Source organism: Eptatretus burgeri, chromosome 11, assembly GCF_056783735.1.
Source record: "Eptatretus burgeri isolate ZD-2024b chromosome 11, Ebu_testis_v1, whole genome shotgun sequence".
Taxonomy (NCBI): domain Eukaryota; kingdom Metazoa; phylum Chordata; class Myxini; order Myxiniformes; family Myxinidae; genus Eptatretus; species Eptatretus burgeri.
In genome coordinates, this window is record NC_140971.1 from 26,793,954 (window position 1) to 26,806,729 (window position 12,776).

General features: G+C 42.4%; 1 pseudogene across 1 annotated transcript in view; it reads right to left on the minus strand.

Annotated features, from left to right (window-relative positions):
- Positions 1–541: 541 nt before the first annotated feature.
- Positions 542–12,776, minus strand: part of LOC147016714 (E3 ubiquitin-protein ligase RNF126-A-like) — a 49,754-nt pseudogene continuing 37,519 nt past the window's right edge. The window contains exons 6-10 of the transcript XR_015049654.1: positions 10,736–10,798; positions 9,849–9,918; positions 7,614–7,707; positions 7,415–7,530; positions 542–1,355 (exon numbers count right to left, since the gene is read on the minus strand). The product of XR_015049654.1 is annotated as an E3 ubiquitin-protein ligase RNF126-A-like (transcript). The remainder of the gene's footprint in view (positions 1,356–7,414; positions 7,531–7,613; positions 7,708–9,848; positions 9,919–10,735; positions 10,799–12,776) is intronic.

Here is a 12,776-nt window from a genome sequence, read left to right on the forward strand (position 1 = left end):
CATTGAAATGACATCAGGTGGGTTGACAGCCTGCCATCATTCCAAAGTCAGCAAATTGAGTAACAGCTTACTGGTAATAGGGAAACTGCATCAGCGGCACAGCCACGCGAACATAAAATGATGCAACCGGGAGCCACAGGCTGCATATGAAACAACCAAAGGACAGCTCTCGATCACATCCATCAAACGCGACCCGTTCATGAGGGGTCGTGTGTGAACATCCATCCAAAATGTTTTGTCAGACTTGAGCAAACCTGGCAAAAATAAAATTGACCATCAAGAATGTTTAAAAAGCAATCAAGTTTGCAAAAGACCCTTCAGCCCAAGTGATTTGGTACAAATTGTATGAAGGAGCGATTCAAAAGTACATGCGATTTATTATTTCGATACAAACAATGTGAACAACACCATCACATCCAAACACCGGTATCAGATATCGTTTGTTTTGCTACATTACCTACCTTATACTTGAATCACCGATTCACACTTAGTTGTGGACAATTGATCGAAGACAAAATAAATAATCTCAATAACACCCAGATTTGCTCTATGCTTTTATTGGAGGTACGTCAAAATGGTTACGTCGGTAGATCAAGAATTTTACAAAAAGTCATTACTGGAAAACCAATTATGATACTTTACAATTACCAATGAAAAACATTTCCACTTTGGATGGAATAATATAATTTTTTATTACATAAATTACAAGAGCTGCTGCAAACTCAACTTCGAGAAGATGTCTTAAAAGGGGCATCTTGGGAGAACAAAGACCGTTGTGGGAAACTTGAGCACTTTCTGGGAGAACGGGATGAGATCCGAATCTTGTAATAACGTTTAAAATCTACCATTCAATTAGTCCAATGGTTCCATTATGGGCAGAGTAGATTGTGGGAGGGGGGGGGGCTCAAAGCGCAATGCACCCACGTGCACTGTATTGGAGCAATGACGATCTGAAGATGGCCACGTGTCAGATAATCACCATGGCAAAGGCCCGTGGAGACGGATCGGCTTCCGATAGAGATCTTCACGCAAATTATGACCGAGAAACCAACGGTGACATTTCTAATTACAATGTACAAACGTGTGGGGATGATTGCATAGTCTTTGCTTCAACCTAAGGCAATCATCAAAGCAGCTTGTGAACAAGTCTGGCTTTGATGAGCGGAGTCAGTTCACCTGTCGTGGCATCTGTAACCTACAGGTAAGGCTTGATGACATCATGAAACCCCAGGCCTCACAACCACTGGCTGCTGCTGGGATTATCAGTCCAATGAAGGATTCCTTGACTGCTGGGTCTCTTGCCGATCGGTACTCTCTCCATCCAGGCTCGTTCTACACACCGGGCAAGTGTCGTGCTAGGCAAAATACAAAGACAAAGTATGGTTTCAATTTCTGCAGTCGGTAATTATATTTGAAACAATACAGGTGGTACCGTGCAACAGAATGTGGATTGATAGCAATCAGATGAAAGCATTCTGCAACTGATAAGAATTTTTTTTTTCTCAGACAAATAACCATTCGAGATCGATGATGTCCAATAATTCTGCATCATGAAAGAGACAAACAAGCAAAACTTTTCATTTTGGAGGCTAATACCCATTTTATTCAAACAATAAAACAAAGGTGATTAATAATTCATTCGTACCAGGTTTAGAACCATTCTCACGAACTGCCTTTGCACATAACCGAGGGCATCATTCCCCTAAACCACACCTCCGGCAAGGGTTAAGAAATGTATTAAACATGTGCCAGCAAGCCGTGCAACATGATTGTCCACTCTTGCTCTGGAGTACCATATCTCATCATGTTTTCAGATCGGCCCCGCCACCCTTCATAACCTCCACCCCCACCACGGAGTACTCGTCCTCCACAACTCAGACAGCTCGCATTGATGGTTAGAGAGACCTAAAACCAACAGGTATCATACTTATTCGTATCACTTCAACTTCAAGTTTAAGATGTGTACAGGTTATTTAAGCTAACTTCTGGAGGGGTAAATGACGATCCCATCAGATTATTACCCTCGCCGAAGGAGAGGGTATTGCATTTGGATCCGTTTGTTTGTTAATTTCCGGAATCCTTCGGATTTCGGCAATTATGTTGGTCGGTTGTGTGTGTCATTCTGTGTCTGTCTGTCTGTTTGTGTGTGTGTGTTTACCCTGTAGCAGCCACAACGTTTCAGCGATCATGACCAAACTGGGTACAGACGTCGGCCATAGTCCAACTTAGACACTTGTCGTTTTTGGTGAACCTAGGTCAAAGGTCAAGGTCACCGAAAAACCAAAATTCTTATTTTCGCAATAACGTCCGTTAAAATGGTCTTATCGACTTCAAACCAAATCCAAAATGTGCATCTTCCAATACTGCATCCAACCATGTCTCAATGGGGTGTCACACCAACACCTTTCTTAGCGGTCGGAGGTCGAATGTCAGGGGGGGTCGGGTCAAAACTTTCAAATTGCGATAAAAACATAATTTCAAGTCCAATTGACTTCCAAGTTATGATCATGACCAAACTAAGTGCTATAACTCATTAAACAGTAGCACTATCGACTTTTAACAACCAAATTGATTTCCAGATTTTTGTTTTTTCAGAGATCATGGAGATATGACAAAGTTATTCTGGCAATTCCTTGCTCAACGAGCAATTTCATTTGCTTGTTTGTCCACACAGAACTTGTGTTTTTCTCCGCAACCGCTTAGTCGGATTGAGACAAAATTTTCACCAATGGAGCGATGACTCGTGTCGAATGTTTTTGGCTGCTCTTAGAGCACCCTTATTCTGGACATGTCCATCTGTCTGTCCGTGAAACTTTGGTCAAGCCTTGGGGCTAAACCACTCAACCGATTCCAATGAAATTTGGTAGGTAGGACCAATATTTCTGGGAATCGTGTGCTTTCAAATATGGGACCCCGGGCCCTAGCAACGGCCCTTTAAAGTGGTCAAAAAAAATCGAAAAAAATATCGAAAAATCGAAGCTTAGAGTTCTGTGCGCAATCTATCGAGCCCCCTTCATGCCAATTTGCAGCACTAAGAAAAAAATATTTGTAGGAGATAGGTTTTGGCGAGTACATGTCGAACATTTCAGAAATGGTGAATTGCGAATATCTCCAAGAGAAAGAGTCTGATTTTGATGAAACTTAGGTGAAATGTGTACAATGTGGCTAGCATGTACACAAAAATGAATGGTTGCTATGCACACCTCCGTTGCTTAGCAACAGCTAAAATACTTTATCGTACACTTATTGTGGACTGTACAAAAAAAATCAATACCTCCGAAACTGGACCTCCGTGGGACCTGTTTTTTTTTTGTGCCCAAGGAGAATGTCTTACAGCATCATATATAAAAATAAAATCTTTAGCGAATAGATAAATGGAATTACCAGGGCTGCCATTTGTTAGAGTCTCTTTGGAAACATGCCTGAAATTTCACAAGGCGGATTTCTGGGCGCAAACTAAGAGAGCTGTGATAATCATATTTATTGTGCTAAATTGATTGATAGCATGTACATGAATATCGGCTCGTCGCGTCGGCCAGCTTTCCATCTGGAGCGAGCAGCCATGTCGCCGACCGGCTTGTAATGATAATTATGACATCATAGATCATGTGGTGTAGCAGCCATGTTGGAAAAAGCGGAATAAACTTTGGACCTTTGTATCTGAAACCGCACCAAGGAAAAAAAATTGAAACTTTGCACATAGCAAGTACTGCTCATGGGAAATAAGTGATTTTTTAAATGATGTCATCGGTGCCTTCATTATGATGTCATAATTGCATATGTAGAACTTTACATCTGATCAATATGAAAATTTTTGAGGGTTATCTTGGGATAAAATGGTCCACAGAAAAATTTTTTGACGTCATTGGTCACATGATTCGGCAGCCATATTGTTTTTTTTGGGTTTTTTTTTAAACCTTCAAAATCTTCTCTGAAGTGGCTAAACAGAGAGGTGAAACCTTACATGGATGACTGCCTTTCCATGAGGAACAAAATGTTCACACATAGGATGTCATAGGTCACATGGTTTGGCAGCCATCTTGAATTTACCCTGAAACCTATAAAAATGTTCTCCAGAATGGCTGGACAGATCGAGGGGAAACTTCACACAAATGTTCCCCAAGCCATGAGTGTACAAGTTTAAGGAACTAGTGCATGCCCGTACGTACGTGTGTGGCCGTACATGCAAAAAAACCCCCCCCAAAAAAAACTTTCAAACCGCATGCCAGAAAAACACAGAGGCCGTTCCTTTGCTCTCATGTGCCCATACGTGCAAAAAATTAAAAAAATAACTTTCAAACAATCACACAGGCCATTCCTTCGCTCTTGTAAACGACGACTGGATTGGGGCATTGTGTTAAAGAAAATCGAGAAACTACAGAAATCGAGAAAGAAAGAATACAGTAAGTCGATAAATTTAGAAAAAAAAAAATCGAGAAAGAATACAGTACGTCGTCACTATAATGAAGTCCGGAAGTTCGCATATCGCAGTTACGATTATTCGCAATTGAGTTTTAATGGCCAATTATTCAATTAGCGCAAACGTATTTTGCGTTTTTGGAATGTCATCGCAAGGAAAAACACAAAGAGAAGACGAGAAAAAAACATCAACTTTCAAACAGGATGATAAACCGAGTCAATCCCCTGGTGTCAATTCAGCACCCTAACCGCTAAGCCAACGCCAGGCTTCTATTCTGAATTAAATTGAGTAATAATAAAAAAAACCTCATGGGTCAGGGTCAGGTGTCCAATTAAAGTGGGATTGCATCAAAGCGGGACGTCTTGGTACCTGCTCATCACTGCCAGCAGTTATAAAGTGTCAGTTGTAATTATGTCGCTTATTAATCACGTAACACACCATTGCATAAACACCACACAAAATAAGTCCTGGTTCGGGTCTGCAATCCCTGATGGCTCTTCTTGTTGGAGTACCAAGCCAACAGTGCTGGGTAACCGAGTGGTTTTGCTCTGTTTATTATTATTTTTCTTTCGCCAACAATTTTTAGTTGTTTTGCTTTAAAATTCATTTTCTCAGCAAGCGTAAATCCGATCGACGCAAATTTTTCACCGTAGTATGCATCCTCATTGATAATTATGACATCATACGTCACGTGGTACAGGCACCATCTTTGAAAAATGCAAACACTTTGGACCTCTATCTCCGAAACCGCACAATGGAAAAAATTGAAACTTAGCACATGGCAAGAACTCCCCATAGGGAATACGTGATTTTTCGTGACATCATCGGTGAAGTGGTATCCCGGTGAAAATTTGACACGTAGAACGCTGCATCAGAAAAATTTGAAAATTATTGAGTGTCATCTACGCAACTCACCAAAGAAAATTTTGTTTTGACGTCATAAGTCACGTGGTTCAGCAACGATATTGTTTTTAATTTTTTTTTTTTAATCTTCTTCTTCAGAACGGCTGAACAGATCGAGGAAAAAGTTTACGCACACGTTCCCCCAAGATATGCTTGTACAAGTTTGTTAATTTCTAATTGATAGGTCACATGGTTTGGTGGCCATATTGAATTTACCCTAAAACCTTCAAACATCTTCTTCAGAATGACTGGTCAGATCAAGGGGAAACTTCACAGACATATTTTCCAAGGCTAGGGGATATAAATTTATCAATGAATAATTGATAGGTCACATGGTTTGGCAGCCATATTGGATTGAAGTAAAATATTAAATAATGTTTACTCTGGAACCGCTGCATCAGCTTCGTGTGAATGTACTTTTTAAATTTCAACCCCAATGGCCACAAGGTCTGGCAGCCAGAATTATTTTATATTTTGAATCTGAGAACTTTTAGAATTTTTTTGTTTTTGCACGAGGCTTACTTGGCTGCGCCTGCATGCGTTTGAGCGTACAGGAGTAGAAATTCTATTGATACCGATGATGGCCCCAGGAAAATGGGCAAATGTGTACATAATAAATGGATGGAACGTAGCCTGTTCCTCAGTGCATAATTTGCGAATCCTGCTCGTAGAGAAATGTGTGGGGGTTCATTAAACTCAGGGGATTCCTGCTTTACTCTCTGCACCGATGATGTCCACATTTATTACTTTGGTTAAAGTTATTTGAACAGCAATGAAATTTATACCGACTATGTATTCAGGAAAAAAGGCTAACTGCTTACGTAATTTTTCCGCATATTTATTATATTACTTGGTGTTCAGGTATTTTAAACAATTCAATTGATACCGACAATGTCCCCAAGAAAAAGGGCCAACTGCATATGTACGTAATAAATAGATTGAACACTTCGTGTTACTCGGTCTGTAACTCTTCAGTCCCATGTGGCATCAAAGCCGGACGCCTTGGTAGCCTGGTGTTGGCTTAGTGGTTAGGGTGGTGGCTTGGGATCCTAGGGTCCTGAGTTCAAGCCCCGTTGGGCCGCTGAATTAATACACCAGGAGGGTGACTCAGCCTGTCATCCTTCCGAGGTCGGCAAAATGAGTACCAGTGCACTGGTAAGGGGGACACTGCATCAGCGGCATAGCCGCGTCCAAACCAATGATGCAACCAGCAGCCACAGGCTGCACTCGATAGAGAGAGAGAGAGAGGTACCCGGTCATCACTGCCAGCAGTTATAAAGTGGCAGTTCTAGTTTAATTTGTTTTTACTCATAACTGCATGAGAAACTTGAACGGCACTCAGAAGAGCGCATACCTCCCGCCAGGCTGAACGGTTTACATTTTGTATCCCACTGATAGACCGGATCTGGATCCGGACCTGAACCAAAATCGAATCGGCTTGTTCTTGTCGTCACCTAACCAACTTAGACAAGTTTTGTCATAACTCGTCCATAACTTTTTGAAATATCATGTGATACTTTGTTTTTGGCTGCATTTCTCAATGGTGAAGAATCGCTTTTAAAAAAGAAAAAAAGAAAATTATCATATCCGGATCTTCACCAAAATCGAATCTTATCACACACCCAACCTCATGATATAATTAATGATGTTCATTCCTATGGCCATCTAGATATTATGGATGCAATTCTTGTGGGTGTAATAAAAATGAAAAATGACGCTTCGCTTCCCCCTTCTTAACCCCCCACCCCCTCCCCCACAATAGGTGGAGACAATCACCAGTTTGTGCTGGTTGTGTCAGAGGTGCAGACAGAAACGAAAGTCTGCTCAGCACTCATCGAAAGGTTACACCGCTTAACATGGCACCGCATCAAGGTGCGAACGAGGTATCAGAGGGTATAGGACACTTGGAAATTCTACACTCGAGTGTGCACAACAATTAAATGACAGCCGGTTCATTATTCTGCTCCCATGGGAATTTGCCTCGAGGGGGGTGGGGGGGGGAGAAGAAATGATAGCTCAACAGCAAGCAAACTACCAAGCCAAAATTATAGACAATGACTAATGAGGAATATTCCTATCTTGATGACTGACCAACTTCAGCCAGGTCACGATGCAACTGCTGTGGTACAAATGGAGGCATGGAAGTTGCTTCACCACCTCATTGCAAACAAAGTCCTCTTTGCAAATAGAGCATTCCAGGTGTGAGTCTGTGGGAGAAAGTAGAAAATGAAAATTGCAACTACTCCAACGGTGCATCTCTACAGAGGCTGTGGACAAAAGCGAAACCCACCAACGTGCTCCTTTGTGATGCAGATTGGAGGCAATTCTGCAATCCTAGAATCATTTGCCGGCGGAGGTCCAGTGTTTTCCATTTGCCCCAACATCTGAAAAGCAAGAACAATTGGTTCTTAAATATACATGGCCTAAAAAACATAAATATAAAAAAAAATAACAAACCCATTAAGTGTCTCTGAAAGTGCATTTTCCTTGGAATGGTCAGCAATAACGGCCAATTGACCACACAAGTGGTAATGGCCGAATGATACAAGTCAACCAATTACAGGTGTAAACAGCAATTTGGTAGAAGCAGCATCATGAGTTTTGTGGTTCTCAGTCAACGTTAAATCATGCAAAACAAGTGACAGCACAGTTTTCATTTCCTTTCCCCAACCACAAAGAAATTATATTTATCAGGACGTAACCAGAACAAAAGGAACAGGAGAAAGATGTGGGAAGCACACCAACAGCAGGGTTGAGGGCCAAAACAGAGGGAGACTTGGACAAATAAGGGGTGAGGGGTTATAATGAGGGCTCGGGGTGGACACAGGCGAGGACAATATGGATACAGAAGGAAACTTAGGAAGGACAAAAACTAAATTTTTAAAGTAGTGGGCTTGGAGAAGTTTAATGGGAATAGAAAAGATCATCGTTTTGGATGGGAGATGATCTGAGATGGTGGTGAGCAGCTGCTTTTAGGACTTGGAGGGAAGAATGAGATTGAAGAGAATGTAGAAATTGGTTCCACAAGCAGGAACAAAAAGTGACAAATGAGTGGAGGTGAGCAGTCATTCTGGATTTTGGAAGTTTCACCAGAAGAGGGTTGCTTGTGGAACGTATGCCCTGCAGAAACCTCGGGAGGACAAAGCACGGAAAGAGCAGAGGATCCAAGACCAGAAAGGAGGTGGTAGAAGACAGATCACCGCACTTGCTGCGATGAGAAAGTGATAGACCCAGACTCATCTTCATCGCGGGAGAGTCCAATAATCTTAAAGACCTTGGTTTCCTTGGCATCAAGCGCTGAGCAAGGTGTAAGGCAGGGGAGTCAGCCGAGAAGGGAGAGAAGTACTCCATCAAGGTTCGGATGAACACCTTGTGGATCGGAGTTCAGGTGTGCCAAGGAAGAACTTTGTACGACGGAGAATTCCCAGTTGGCGACTGGCTTTGGAGCCCAACTTTTGAAATGTGGTTTGCTAAAGAAAGGTCATACCTGATAGTGAGATCTCAGAGTTTGAGTGACTGAACTTATTCAAGAGGATTGTTAAGTAAGTAGATGGGAGGGTTTGCCAGACGGTTCTTTCGGAGAGAGATAGTGACTGTGCATTTGTCTGGATTGAAGGACATATTCCAAGTGTTTGACCAGCTTGTGAGTCTATGAAAGTCTGAAGAGAGGAAAGAGGCTGATGCCTGCCAATCTGAAGGATGAGAAATGTCAAGGCAGAGGGTGGAGTCATTAAAAAGCAGCAATAAAAGGGTGAGATTTTACAGAAAGCAGGATGAAAGGAAGGAAAAAAAGGGGGGGGGAGGGTGGGGAAAGACTTCACGGTTCCAAATAGTGGAAGTGTATGTAATATGATGGCGTCGGGCATGTGACAGATATTCAAAAGAGCATGCAATTCAGACGGAAGAAATGTAGAGTTATTGTTATTATAAGTAGTGTTGCAGTGAATGAAGACAAAGAACACCAATAACACAGAAAAACAGCTGGTGGAAGACTGGCTGGAGTGTCGGCGAGCTTAAACCACAGGTGACATGCAGCACAGCCTGGTGGGATGCGGCTCACAAGACCCAATTACCCTTCACCGGAGGTTTACGGGCAGCCACTGAAGCAGACTCCGGCCTCAAACTGCCAGAATAGCAGAGTGTGCAAAAGACTGCAGAGGAAAGCGGTAAAACGACGGCACCACTAACCATGCAGTCACAAATATGAACGGCCATCACAAGGACGCCATCACACACACACACACACACACACACACACACACACACACACACACACACACACACACACACACACACACACACACACACACACACACACACACACACACACACACACACACACACACACACACACACACACACGAGTTGATGGAGGGAATTGCTTTCTCTGTGCAAACTCGTTTCTAATGTTGCTCAAACAACTCACATGAACAAAATATGTCAAACATCCAAAGCAAAGTTGGAATTCAAACAAATACTTCGTTATAAAGGGAAAATGGGTAGGCATTGTGTTGGTTGATCTGACCTGTGTGATAATCCTATCAATTCCATTCGATGACCAGACATAGTTCCTCGGGTCTGAGTGCAGAAACTCCCTGTGGAAATCGGGGGTGGGGGGAAAGGGGGATGGGGAGGGATAAGAGGGAATTACTCAACCACAAAACTCCTGACATTTCAGAGTACATTCAAGAGTCAACCACAAACTGTGGACTGGCACCACATGTAGATCAGATGAGGAAGGACAGGCAAATTGCCTCCTCCATGAAGGTTAGTGAGCCAGTCGGGTTTTTACAAACAAAATGACAGAACCTTGTTCAGTTGCCTGGGATAAGTTCAGTTTCCAGACACTGAAAATACAAATCATCAATATTGCACCCTCAAGTTGGATTCAAAACGGCAACTGCTGCCTCAAGTTGGATAACCCGACTCTGTGGCATCCTGGTTCGAATGTTTGCTTTGACTATGGGAGGTCAGTGGTTCGATTCAGAGCCGAAAAGTCATAGCAAAATCGGTATTGCGCAACCGACTCGCTTGGCGTTCAGCATTTAGAGGACAGAGCACAAATAAACCACCACGTGGGTTGGCATACATTGGGGAACCCCACCAAAATAGGCATTTGCTCTCTTCTCAGAAACTACTAACACAATTTTGATGAAACGACCACAACCTTCATCACACGTGTTGTTTCTGCGCTCATTAAAGGGGTCGTCTAACGAGAGGGTTTTTAACCCAAAATAGATATAGATTTGCTCTCTTCTCGGAAACTGCAAGCGTAAGGCCGATTTGAAATCTAACTATCCTTATAATGCACACCAGACACTTGTACAGATTAATCCTCATATTAAATTCTCATCTAACATGCCAAAAATAAATAAATAAAAACTTTGTGAGAACACTAGTAATTCCTCTTACCAGGGCACAAAATGTTGAAAAACGTCGTGACCACCCATCAACCCGAGGAGTTCATTAACGACACTGACGAAGAAGACAAGATAAGCAAATAAATGTTAGAAACCCTTCTAAACAAACTAATGCAAGGTAGCACAAAAAAAAAAAAAAAACATACGACAAAGAACTACAATCTTTCCACAAAGCAATCAAGTGTGTATTCACATCAAAATCAACACGTTAAATGAGTGAACACTTCCATCACAATAAAAGTACAATATGTGAAAAAAAAATAAAACATGACACAAGGTATCAGAGAGCAAATGCAACAATTCCAATGACATAATCAGTATGAATAAAAAAAACAATAATAATTTTTTTAAAACAACATTTTCCCCAATCATGGACCAAATGATGCTGCATCAGCAAAACTCGATAATGCTTTTTCTACATAGTTTCCAACCAGTATCACATATTAAAATCCCAACGGTGGGCGAGGGTCCCCGATGGCACAGGTTTTTGTTTTTTTTGGAAAAAAATAAAAATAAACAAAGGGAGAACACTGCAACTGCTCTTCGTATTGGCACCACGGATCTTAATCCTTCTGGCTTCGAGTTACGATATCAAACAACTTGTTTTCAGCATTTGGGTAAAAACTAATCTGTGAAAATGGAGACCATTCCTCTTTAAACGTACTTCGCAAATCCTTGAAAGGCACAAATACACTCAGTGTACAAAACATGACGAACACCTTTCTAATATTGAGTTGCACCCCCTTTTGCCGTCAGGGCACGGACTCGACAAGATGTCAAAATCGTTACACAGGGATGTTGGCCCATGTTGACTCCAATGCTTCCCACAGTTGTGTCAAGTTGGCTAGTAGTGGAACTCGACTCTGAATAGCTCATTCCATCTCATCCCAATGATGCTCAATTAAACACTGCCCCGAGGATGAGCTTTGGTCAGAGTGTATCGCATCCAAAATGTGGCGAAAGGTGGGGTGGGTATAATAGGTTTTGTGAGTATAATAAAATGGGTATAATAAAAGGTGGGTATAATAAAAAAGTGAGCCACCTTCAGGTCCCCGGGGTGGCCAGGAGCGTTGTCGACAAGCAGGAGAACATTGACAGCAAGGTTTTTTTTGTTTTTCTTTTTTTTTCCGCCTGGTACCTTTCCACGTGAGGGACGAAACATTTAGGCACCAGTCCATGAAAATTGCTGCTGTCACCCACACCTTCCTATTGGCCCTCCAAAACACGGGCAGCGTGTGCTTGGCCTTGAGAGCACATGGGTTCAGGGAATGGTACAGCATCATGGGCTTCGGCATACAGTCGCCTTTTGCTTTTGCACAGAGGAGAAGAGATACCCGGTCCTTTGTGGCCTTGAATCCCGATGCTGTACCCTCGTGCTTCGGCCTAAGTCACATTTGCCACGGCGGCCGTGGGGTCTCCAAAATCTACGGCCACTAGCAATTATACGGCGGCCGCAGTATTTCCACGGTCACACAATGTAGCAATCACATATATTTTTATGTTTTGGGGAGCCGCACGGCGTATTTAGAAATTGTGGAGACCAAAAACGTGGGGGTGCCGTACAGTCTTTGATTTGATGTCGCACGGTGACCTTAGGGCGTCCCTGCGGCAGCCATAGAATTTTTAAGGCACACACAAGGTAGCCTCAAGGTACCTGCAAGGCAACCGTAGGGGGGCCCTCAGGTGAGCGTGCGGCCAGACGGACGGTAACGAGTGGATATATATACCAGTTCTTTTTTTACTGAAATAAAAATAACAGTTCGGAACATACCAGTACGTGGTGCCCCCAGAATCCGAATTGAATTTGTTCCAGGAGGCTGTTCGGATTGCAAAAAGTTCGATTCCCAAACTATTTTCCCAATAAGAAATAATGGAGTGAATTAATCTGTTCCTGGACCCCAAGAAAACCCACTTTGAAGACACTTTCAACTGAAATTCCCCATGTTTAAGGTAAAATAAGATGAGTAAATGACCTTGGGTGGCGGTGTATTGTATGTAAACTGATACAATCACCACATAACATCCAAAGGTTC